Below are 12,349 nucleotides of genomic sequence, written 5' to 3' on the forward strand. Positions count from 1 at the left end.
AGAGAGAGAGAGGAAGGAAGCAGCTTCTCAGACCCAGAGACAGAGGCAGACAGAGAGTGACTGCATAAACGTACAAGAGGCCCTGGAAGTATTGTAACCTTAAGGGGTGAAATAGTATTAAGGATTAGTTTAGTAATAAAGATTATTGTAATTTTGTTTCTAATAAAATTGGGACTGCTTTTTCTTATCGGTGCTAGCTTGTGTTTATATTGCTTTGACCGCTTTGGTATTGTGGGATACCTGAGTAAATTCATTCATCACATTCTGCTCGGAGTTGTCTAACTTGTTTAGGGAGGAACCAGACAACACAGTATAATGTGAATAAATGTGAGGTTATCCACTGTGGTTGTAAAAATAAGAAGGCAGGCTATTATTTTAATGCTTGTAAATTGAGAGGGGAATGTTCAATGAGACCTGGGTGTCTTTGTGCACCAGTTACTGAAAGCAAACGTGCTGGTGAAGCAGACAGTGAAGAAGGCAAACTGTATGTTGGCCTTCATAGTGAGATGACTCAAGGACAGTAACAAGGATATCTCACTGCAATTACACAGGACAGGAGACTGGTGTGGCCAAATGTGGAATATTGTGTGCAGTTTTGGTCTGATGTACGAGGAGAGATTGAGTTGGTTGGGATTTTATTCAGTGGAGCTCAGAAGAATGATGTGAAATCTCACAGAAACTTATAAAATCCTAACAGGACTAGACAGGTTAGATGTACCCAATGGTGGGGACATCCAGAGCCAGGAGTCATAGTTTGACAGTAAGGGGAAACTTTTTGGGACTGAAATGAAGAGAGATTCCTTCATCCAGAGAGTGGTGAGCCTGTGGAATTCATTACAACAGAAAGTGGGTGAGGCCAAACATTATGTATTTTCAGGAAGGACATAGACATAGTTTTTTGGCTACAGGGATATGGGAGGAGGGCGGGATTAGGGTATTAGGCTCAATGATCAGCCATGACCATATGAATGATGGAGCAGGTTTGAGGGGTCAAATGGCCTACTCCTGTTCATATCTTCTATGTTTCTGTGCTTCTATGTTTTCATGTTTCTCATGGCCTGCAATAGGTCTAAAGGGTTTGCAGACTTTTGGGCACCTTATGGGAAATGGATCAGAGGTGGACAGGAAGGGTGTGGCTGGTTATCCAATACATTTTGTGAGCCTGCCACAGACAACACACCCAGCATGAGGTGTTCCCAGCAGGAACATAAAATCCAGCCCAAAGAGAGAGAAAAAAAAAACAACCTTATATATGTCTTTGAACCAACTGTTGACAAGTTGAGGCATCAATTTCAACTAAAGTGAATGTTCCAAGAGATCAGAAGTGCCAAGATTTCATTTTAGATGAAACACAGATAATGAGACTGGATGCAGAAATTGCAATTGCAGAGTCAATGTGAAACAAAGCACAATACACCGAAAATGCAAGAATTAACCATTTACTATAGCTGTATGCTTGTTGGAATACTCAGAACAAATGCATGAGCCAGACAGCCAACTATAATAAAGAGTTGACTAAGTGGTAGAGGAATTTCAGAGATAGTAGGAACTGCAGATGCTGGAGAATCTGAGATAACAAGGTGTAGAGTTGGACGAACACAGCAGCCAAGTGCAATTTGCATGGCACTATGATGTGATTTTATCTCCAGGGCTACAGTTAGAAGTCAAACAAATGCACATCATAATGTTGGTCCCAATTCAGCACTAATTGCCAATTGTTGTATTCACAAGGGATTTAATAGTGTGACCGAGAGATATAAAAATTCACTGATGCAGTAAAAATGAGTTCTGTTTGCAAGACTGATTAGCATCAGCAGTCCACAATGGTGGCCAGCATTGTGGTTAAATTGACTCAACAGGTGCTCACTTCATAGGCTAAGTGAAATCCCACATCTCCAGTAATGTACATTACAAACTGAGCGAGATTTATCATCTTAACATAACTTCAGTCAAATCCTGTTGTTAGACTTTTTACCATTCATTTTATCAATATGATGTTCTTTGTTTTAAAATGTTTTTATGATTGATTTTACTGTTTGTGAGGAAATTTTCGTGGATTATATGGAGAAGAAAATTGCACAGTTATAACTTACTCCTATTCACTCATGAAATGAGGGTATCACTGGCTAGTTCAAGATTTATTGTCCATCCCGAACAATGCTAGAGAAGCTGCTGGCAAGTTGATCTTTTTGAACGGTTGCAGTCTATAGGTATCGGGACACTCACAGCTCTTTCAAGAAGGAAGTTCCAGGATTTTTGACACAATATCGGTAAAAGAACCGTGACATATTTCAATGTCAGGAAAGCTTGAAGGAGTGCTTGCATGTAGTATTGCTCCCGTGCATCAGTTGTCCTTTTTGTTCGAGGTGGTAAAGGTCATGGGTTTGGAAGGTCCTGTTGAAGGATCCTGCTATCATTATATGTTGGTAGCAAAGGGAGTGAATATTGAAGGTAATAGATGGGTGGTAATTGAGCAGTTTCATCCTGGATGATGTTGAGCTTCTTGAGTGTTGTTGGACCTACAATCATCCAGGCAAGTGGACAGGATTCCATTTTATTCCTGATTTCATCTATTAAGCAGCACTTGAAAGGGATGACCCTGTTAACTGACAGTCAATTTGGGTTCCATTAGGGCAACTTAGTTTGTGGCCTTATTATAGCCTTGGTCCAAACATGGACAAAAGACTGGATTTCAAAAGTGAGATGAGAGTGACTGCCCAAGGCAGTCAACTGAGAATGGCATGAAGGAGCCCCAACAAAACTAGAGTCCATTGGAATCAAGGGGAAAACTCTCCTCTGGTTGTATGAATGCCTAGTAAAATGGAAAACTGGCATTGCTGTTTGAAGTCGATTATCTCAGTCCCAGGACAACACAGCAGGAGATCTTTGAGGCAGTGTCCTAGGCTCATCCATCTTCAGCTGCTTCATCAGTGAATCCTTCCATCAAAGGGTAAGAAATGAAGAAATGCAAATACTTCACATTTGTCTTTGCACTGATGTTTCGGACTCCCTCATTATTGAGGATAGGGATATTTGTGAAGCTTACATCTCCTGTTAGTTGTTTGATTGGTTGTCACCATTCACAATTGGCCTATAGAGCTTGGATCTCGACTGTCATTTGTGGGATTGCTAAAACCTGTCTATTGCATGCTGCTTTCAGTTTTTGGCATAAAACTAGTGTTGTGTTGTCGCTTTACGAGGCTGATGCCTTATTTTTAGGCGTCTCTAGATCTGTTTCTGGCATGCTGTCTTGAACTCATTATTTAACTGAACAAATAATCTGGTGTCCCAGGCTAATTTTCTGGGGACAAGGTTTCAAATCCCATTATGACAGCTGGTGGAATTTAAATCAAATTAATAAACCTGAAATATCAATTTATTTTCAGTCATGCTAACAATGACAACTGTTATAAATTGGTGTCAAAAATCATTTTGGTTAACAACATTTTGTTTACAAGTGACTCTGGAGTAATATGTTTGATCTCTAATTGGCCGTGACAGTAGCCCAGAAGGACAATTAGGAAGGCCATCAAATTTCTGGTCTTATTGGTGACACCCTTATCCCGTGAATTGAAATTACAGAAATGTGGATAATTTATGGTCTTGTCCAGTAGTTGGGCAGTCTGGTAAAGCGTTGGATAGAGGGGGGCAAGAGGAGTTTGATTTTTCGTGAGATAGAGAATCTCCACCCAGAAGTGTATCAGTGTAAATTTAACCAGCAGATTCATCTTTTTTCCTTAAGAAACAGTAGGATGAAGGAAAGTTGACAGAGTTATTTGATGTATGTTTTGCAGAACGAACCAGCTAATGGTTAGGGAGGAGTTCTGCCATCAGTCATCCTTTTTTATCTTCTTTGTGAATATGACTAGACTTCTGCAGAGACTATCAAAAATTGCCAATGGTGACTTTGTTTCAAGTCACTGCTGCGGAGTGTTGGACAAGGTTTTCAATAAGCAGTAATTGTATATCATCAGCTAAAATGCTGCTACTGCACAAAGCTGACTATCATTTCATGGAAACATAGCAACTAGGAGCAGAAGTAAGCCATCCAGTTTTTCAAGGCTGCTCCGTCATTTAATATTTTCACGACTAATCATCAATCGCAATGCCATATTCCTGTTTTCTCCCCATACCCTTTGATGTCTTTAAAATCTAAAAATTTGTCTATCTTTTTTATTGAACCTATTCAGTGACTTGGTCTCCATAGCACACTGTGTAGAAAATTCCATAGGTTCACTACCCACTGAATGGAGTACTTTTTTTCCTAATCTCAGTCCTAAATGGCATATCTGATTTTTTATTCACTTGTGGGTTGTGGGCATCACTGGCTGGCCAGTATTTTCTGCCATCCTAGTTACCCTTGAGAAGGTGGTGGTGAGCTGCCTTCTTGAGCTATTGCGGTCTACATGCTTTAATTTGACACAATGTAAGATGCGTATGCTGGAATCTGTACTGAAAGCACAAAATGCTGGCAATTATAATGGGCCAGGCAGCATTCAAGGAGAAAGCAAGCTAAAGTTTCAAGTCTGGGAGTCTCTTCATCAGAGCTGATGTAAAGTGTGGAATGGCAGCATTTATGCAATAGTGAGATGGGGGGTGGAGGAGGGTGGAGTGCTGAGGGAGAAAGGATATTGATAGTTCGCATTAAGCGATCGGAACGTGAGAATGATAGAACAATGGTGTGCCGAACTGCCAGACTGCTATTTCAGACGATGCCACCACTAAGTGCATCTTCCCTCATTCCCCCATGTGCATTGTGCAGGGATCATCTGGTCTGGGACATCCTAGTCCATTCCTTGACCACCAACACCACCTCCCCTTCACAAAGTACCTTCTCATGTAACTGCAGAAGATGCAAAGCCTGCCCCTTCACCTCCTCCCTGCTCACCATCCAACGGCCTAAACAGTCTTTGAAGGTAAAGCAGCATTTCACCTGTACGTCCTCCAATCTTGTGTACTTTATTCATGGCACCCAATTGGCCTACACTACATTGAAGAAACCAAACACAGACTGGGTGACCACCTTGCAGAACACCTTGCATAAGCATGACCCCAACCTTCCCATAGCCAGTCATTTTAACACAGTGTCCTGCTCGCACGTCCACTTCTCTGTCCTCAGCATGCTGCAATGCTCCAGCAAATCACAACACAAACTGGAAAAATAACATCTCATCTTCAGATGAGGCACTTTACAACCTTCTGGACTTAATATTGAGTTTAAATTGTGAACACACTCCCATTTCTTCCCTTTCTTTTACCTTTACTTGTCACATTCTCCTTCCCCTCCCCCCACGCCAATGGGACTGTCTGTTCTTTCTAATGTGGCAGTTAAACACAGCGCTGTAAATTGACCCACAGTGCTGTTAGAGAGGGAATTCCAGGATTTTGACTAAAAAACAGTAAAGGAATGGCAATATATTTCCAAAGTCACGATGGTGAGTGCTTTGGAGGGAACTTGCGGGTAGCGGTGTTCCCATCTATCCGCTGCCCTTGTCGTTCCAAATGGAAGTGGTTTGAAATGTGCCCTCTGAGGATCTTTGGTGAATCTCTGCAGTGTATCTTGTAGATGGTACACACTGCTGCTACTGAGCATCGGTAGCGGAGGGAGTGGATGTTTGTGGATGTAATGCCAATCAGACAGGCTTCTTTGTCCTGGATGGTGTCAAGCTTCTTAAGTGTTTTCGGAGCTGCACTCATCCAGGCAGATGGGGAGTATTCCATCACACTCCTTGACTTATGCCTTGTAGATGGTGTACAGGATCTGGGGAGTCAGGAGGTGAGTTATTCGCCTCAATATTCCTAACTTCTGACCTACTCTTTTAGCTTCTGTGTTTATGTGGTGACTTCGGTTGAGTTTCTGGTCAATGGTTACCTGCAAGATGTTGATAGTGGGGGATGCTAACACAATTGAATTTAGAAGGGCAATGGTTAGATTGTCTCCTATTGGAGATGGTAATTACCTGGCATTTGTTTGATGTGATATTACTTGCCAATTGTCAGGCCAAGCCGAGATATTGCCCACATCTTGTTGTATTTGAACATGGAGTGCTTCAGTGTCTGAAGAGTCATGAGTCATGCTGAATATTGTGCAATTATTAATGAATATTTACACTTCTGACCTTATGATAGAGGGAAGGTCTGAGGTTGCCAAACGATGTACTTTAATTTTGCCCACTGGTCACTTATGAGGAAATTTATCAAAAGCCTTCTGGAAGTCCACGTCCTTTGATTATCTATTATTTATTCTACTGGTTACATCCTCAAAAACCTCCAGTAAATTTATGAAGCATGGTTCACCTTTCAGAAACTCATGCTAGCTCTGCCCAATTCTGTAAATATTTTCCAAATATTCTAATATCATGTCTTTTTGAATAGTCTCCAGAATTTTCCCTGCTGCTAACTGTAAAGCTAACTGGTCTGTAATTTTCTTTTTTCTTTCCCTTCCTTCTCCCTTTTTCAATTGTTAGGTTTTCAGTGCCACCCTTCTACCTGTGAGAACTGCTGCATGGCTGTTTATAGAATTTTGCAGGATAACCACTATTACATACAATTTTTTCAGGGCTGTTTCTTTCATTACTCTGGGATCTAGATTTTCAGGCCCAGGGATTTGTCAGCCTACATCTCCATTAAATTCCTCACCACCATTTTCTTACCAGCACCGATTTACTTCAATTCCAGCTTCTCACTTGGTTTCTTAACATTTTTTGGGAGGTTATTTGTGCCTTCTTTTGTGAAGACAGACCAAGGTATGTGTTCAATTCTGCAGCCATTTGTTTTTCTTTGTTCCCAATTATAAGGTCCCTGGCCTCTGATTGCAAGGATCTTATGTTTGTCCTTCTTAATTTTTTTCCTCCTAAAACATTTATAGAAGATTTTATATCCAGTTTCTACTTTCATTGCAATTTTATTCTCATACTCTATTTTCCCACTCTTGACTCTTCTGATAAATTTGAAAATGATCCCAATCTTCAGGCTTAATGCTTTTTCTGATAATTTTACATATCTCTTCTTTGGACCTGTTACAATTCCTAATTTCATAGAATCTCTGCAGTGTGGAAACAGGCCATTCGGCCCAACAAATCCACACTGCCCCTCCGAAGAGCATCCTACCCAAACCTATTACCCTACCCTTGATTTCCCACATCTAACCCAAACATCCCTGGACACTATGGGCAATTTAGCATGACCAATCCACCTAAACTGCACATCTTTGGACTGTGGGAGGAAACTGGAGCACCCAGAAGAAACCCACGCAGAATGTCCAAACTCCACACAAACAGTCACCCGAGGCTGGAATCGAACCCAGGTCCCTGGTGCTGTGAGGCAACAGTGCTAACCACTGAGCCACCATGCCACCCATTTCTTTTGTAGGCCATTGTTAAGCCACTCTTCCTCTTTTATTTTTGCACTAGACAGGAGTAAGTTTAAAAAGAATTATGTATATGTTCTTTAAATACGAACCATTGCCCATCCACCAACAGCCTGTTTGGTAAGGTTTCCCAATCTATCCTTGCCAATTTGCACCTCATGCCCTCATTTTATTTAATGCCCTTTATTTAGATCCAGGACCCTAATTTCAGTTTTGATGACTTCACTCTCCATCTTAATGAAGAATTCTATCACATCAAGGTCACTCTTCTCCAAGGTTCCCTGTACAAAATTATTCATTAATTTTCCATCATTGCACAATACTAAATCTAGAAAAGTGTGTTCTCTGATTAATTCCTGACATATTAGTCTAACAAACCATCATATACACACTCCATAAAACTTTCATCTATAATACCATTGCTTTTTTAATTATTTTAATCAATATGTAACTTAAATTCGCCCATGATTACAGATGCACCCTTACTGTGTGCATCTCTGAATTCTTGTTCAATGTCTTCCCTTACATCTTCACTACTGTTTGGGGACCTATAGACAACATCTGTCAATATTTTCTGCCCCTAGGTACTTCTTATTGTCACCCATATAGATTCCACATCATGATTCTCTGAGTCAATATCCGTCATCACTATTGCCTGATTGATATTTCATTTAAAAATATTACCCTACCACCTTTTTCTTTTTTTGTCTTTCCAAAGTAATTAATGCCCCTGGATGTTCAATTCCCATCTTTGGTCAACCTGCAGTCATGTCACTGAAATCACAACGATATAATCAAATTTATATCTATTTTCCCTGATGATTCGTTGAACATATCGTGAATGCTCTGTGCATTCAGATACACAGCCTTTAGATGAGGAGATAGAAGAACTGTACAAAAACAAAATTGCTTGAAAAGCTCAGCAGGTCTGGCAGCATCTGTGAAGGAGAAAACAGAGTTAATGTTTCGGGTCCCGTGACCCTTCCTCTGAACTGTTCCCTGCACCCTGGCACCAGGGAGGCAACATACCCTCCTGGAATCTCTTGCAGCTGCGAAAACATGTCTCTGGTCCCTTACTATTGAATCTCCTACAACTATAGACCTGTCATTCTGCTTCCTTCCCTCTTGTGCACGAGAACAGAATTAGCTTTGACTGCTATCCGCTGCTATCCCAGTCACTCCCATCCCTGAACAATGTATCTGTGATAGATGGGGACAATCATTTGTGCACTCATGCACTTGCCCTACTCTGCCTGATGGTCACACATTCCCTCTCTCCCGTTCAGCCTTTACCTGCAGTGTGAACTTCACTAAACAAGCTGTCTATGACAATCTGAGTATAGCAGATACTCCACAAGGAGTCCACCCTCTGCCCCACCTCAGAAATGCAGTTTGCCAGTTGAAAGCCTCAGCTATCCATCAGTTCCTACATATTACCTGTGGAGCATATCACAGTTATGAGCTCCACTACTATGGTTTCCCTGTAGATTAAACTTGTTGGTTCCTCCCTTTAAAGAATACTAATCATGCTAAGGGACCTTATTTCAATTCTTTCACTCCAACTACAATGCAAAGCCCTTGCCTTCAAACTTTGGAGACCTTAGTTTAATTCTCAACTTTACTTCCCTTATGTGACTCTTACTTTTAATATTGCCCCGAATTTTATCAGTTAAATCCAAGTACTTGTTTAAAATAGTATGCTTTTCTAATTTATAGCAATTTGTAGACAATTTCTAACAACACTTGCTTCCACACCAATGAGCTTATGTTTCTCCTGTTATGCCATTTTTTAAAAATTTCATTCTGTTTTGGACTCTGCTCTCTCTCAGGTCGGATTCCACACCGACTCCTCAGGTAAGTGGTACAGGCCTTGACCCTCCACTGCAATTTATATTCTCCCACTCTGTGCTACTCCCTACCAGATCCGATCCTACTCCAAATGTTCAGGTAAACTGTATACGTTTCAAGACTTGGCCACAATTTATACTCTCCCAGCCTGCAGTTCTCCCTCACAGGTCCTGATGCATGGAATTGATTCCTGGACCCTCATGTTTAAAAAATGAAATTCTATATGTCTCAGAATTATGTACCAACAATAACGTTGTAAGAGTAAGGGATTTTAATTTTCCACACATTGATTGGGACTGCTATAGTGACTTGGATAGTAAGGAATTTGTTAAATTCTAAGGGTAGGATGATGGCCTCGTGGTAATACCACTGGATTGTTAATCCAGAGACCCGGATAATGTTCTGGGGACCCGGGTTTGAATCCTGCCACGGCAGATGGTGGTATTTGAATTCAATAAAGAATTAAGAATCTAATGATTACCATGAATCCCTTGTCAATTGTTGGGGAAAAAACCCTTCTGGTTCACGAATGTCCTTTAGCGAAGGAAACTGCCATTCTTAGCTGGTCTGGCCTACGTGTCACTCCAGACCAGCAGCAATGTGGTTGACCCTTAAATGCATTCTGAGCATTTAGGGATGGGCAATAAATGCTGCCTAGCCAGCGACGCCCTCATCCTGTGAGTGAATAAAAAAGTGTTCAAGAAAATTTTCTTTATCAATATGTAAATGTACCAACTAGAGAAGGAGCAAAACTTGACCTTCGCTTGGGAAATAAGGCAAGGCAAGTGACTGAAGTGTTAGCAGGAGCAGAGATCATAATTCTATTAGTTTTAAAATAGTTATGGAAAAGGATAAACCTTCCATAAGACTTAAAGTTCTAAATTGGAGTAAGGCAAATTTTAATAGCAGGAGACAAGAACTTTCAAAAGTTGATTGGAGTAGACTCGTGGCAGGTAAAGGGATGACTGACAAGTGGGAGGCTTTCAAAAGTGTGACAATGAGAGTTCAGAGGCAGTATGTTCCTGTCAAAATGAAGAGTAAGGCTGGTAAGAGTAGGGACCAATGGATGAATAAAGGTATTGAGGTTCTCATCAAGAATAAGAAAGAATCATATTTTGATATTAGACAACTGGGATCAAATGAATTTCTTGAAGACTATAAAGAGTGCAGGGCCTTCTCAAGAGGAAAATCAGGAGATAACAAAGGGGATATAAGATAGCCTTGACAGATAAAGTTAAGGATAATCCGAAGAGATTTTACAAGTACATTTGGAGCAAAAGAGCAACTGAAGAGAGAATAGGGCCCCTTAAAGACCAATGGGAACTTCTATATCTTGAACCTCAGGAGATGGGACAAATACTAAATGAATACTTTGCATCAGTTTATACTATTGAGGAAGAAATGGAGACTAGAAAATGCAGGGAAATAAATAATGAATTTTTGAAAACACTTCACACTACAAAATAGGAAGTGCTGGAGGTCTTAGAAAACATAAAGATGGATAAATGTCCAGAACCTGATCAAATGTATCCCAGGACATTGTGGGAAATTGCGGGACTCGTAGCAGAAATATTTGAATCATCAAAAGCCATGGGTGACGTGCCAGAGGGTGGCTTTATTTATTGTGCCTTTATTTAAGAAAGGCTGGAAGGAGAAGCCTGGGAATTATAGACCTGTCAGCCTGATATTGGTGGTGGTTCATGTGTGGAATGAACTGCCAGAGGATGTTATGGATGCAGTTACAGTTACAAGGTTTAAGAGACATTTGGATAAGTTCATGAATAGGAAGAATTTGGAAGGATATAGGCCAAGTGCGGGTAAGTGGGACTAGTTTAATTTGGGAACATGGTTGGTGTGGACTAGTTAGACTGAAGGGTCTGTTTCCATGCTGTATGACTGTGTGGCTCCACTAACTATGCTATCCGGTCTTATATAGAGACTAAGGCCTGATTTGGTTAAAAATGGTTAAGGATGAACCATTATGGAGTCTTAATGGGACGAAGAAATTTTCTTAACAAGATATAGTCTATCGCATTAAAGCAATATATGCAAATTACACTAGCTAGTGAGACACGATAACAAAGACTAACAAGAAACACTGATAACTCGTCTACCTCCATCAGGATCACAAACCAGACCAAATCTTATCCCAACCAAGGTGCTATGATTTCAAAGGATACTGTGGAGCTTATACAGTCTGTGACATTAACTCTTTCAGAATCATTACCTTAAACAACCAACGGCAATATTATGAGGTGGCTGGATAGAGTAGATGAAGAGAAACCTTTGTGTCCAGATCCAGAAATAGAGAATGCTATGTTTTGATCTTGGACCATACTGCCAAATTTATGTTACAGTCTGGTGAGGTATCAATGACTTTTCTTCTGTAGTGGACAAAACGTGAGATCCACAGGACTTTCTAAGAGTATTAAGCCACAGATTACACTGATTTGAACAAACCACAAAGTTTATGATATAATGTTAGAATGGTAATACAACCGATAATACTCACAAAACTTGTATTCTAACACCCAGAATTAACAAGTGGATGATATACTCTGATGAAATACCCCACAGTATACAACTAATAGCAAATACAATGAAGAGAGATCCCCACAGATTTCTCAGAAAATCTCCCAAGGTGTTAATTGCACAGCAGGTCATGGAATCTCATTAAGCTTCGTCAGAGTTCGACATTATTACTGTTGCTGTTCAGGTCTTGAAACTCCATTTCAAGAGCAATTCCAAAATACACTGCCTGAAAAAGTGCTCCCATTTTAGTTGGTCTGTCTGACCTGGGTCTCGAATCTCCTAGACTCTGGAAACTGAACTCCAGTTTTTACACATTGAAAATAAAATTCAGCTTTTCAGCCTTGGCATTGCACCTCACCAAGGGATCTTTCTCTGAACTCTACGTTGCATCAAAAAAGTGCTTTGCAGGCTTTTTAACTCCAACTTTCAGCTATAATGAATTATAAATGACATGGTTTCTTCTGAGATCCACAACTCCCAGAATATTTTCAGAGATAGTAGGAACTGCAGATGCTGGAGAATCTGAGATAACAAGGTGTAGAGCTGGATGAACACAGCAGGCCAAGCAGCATCAGAGGAGCAGGAAGGCTGACGTTTCGG

This window comes from Rhincodon typus, chromosome 3, assembly GCF_021869965.1.
Source record: "Rhincodon typus isolate 14 chromosome 3, sRhiTyp1.1, whole genome shotgun sequence".
In the NCBI taxonomy this organism is placed as follows: Eukaryota; Metazoa; Chordata; class Chondrichthyes; order Orectolobiformes; family Rhincodontidae; genus Rhincodon; species Rhincodon typus.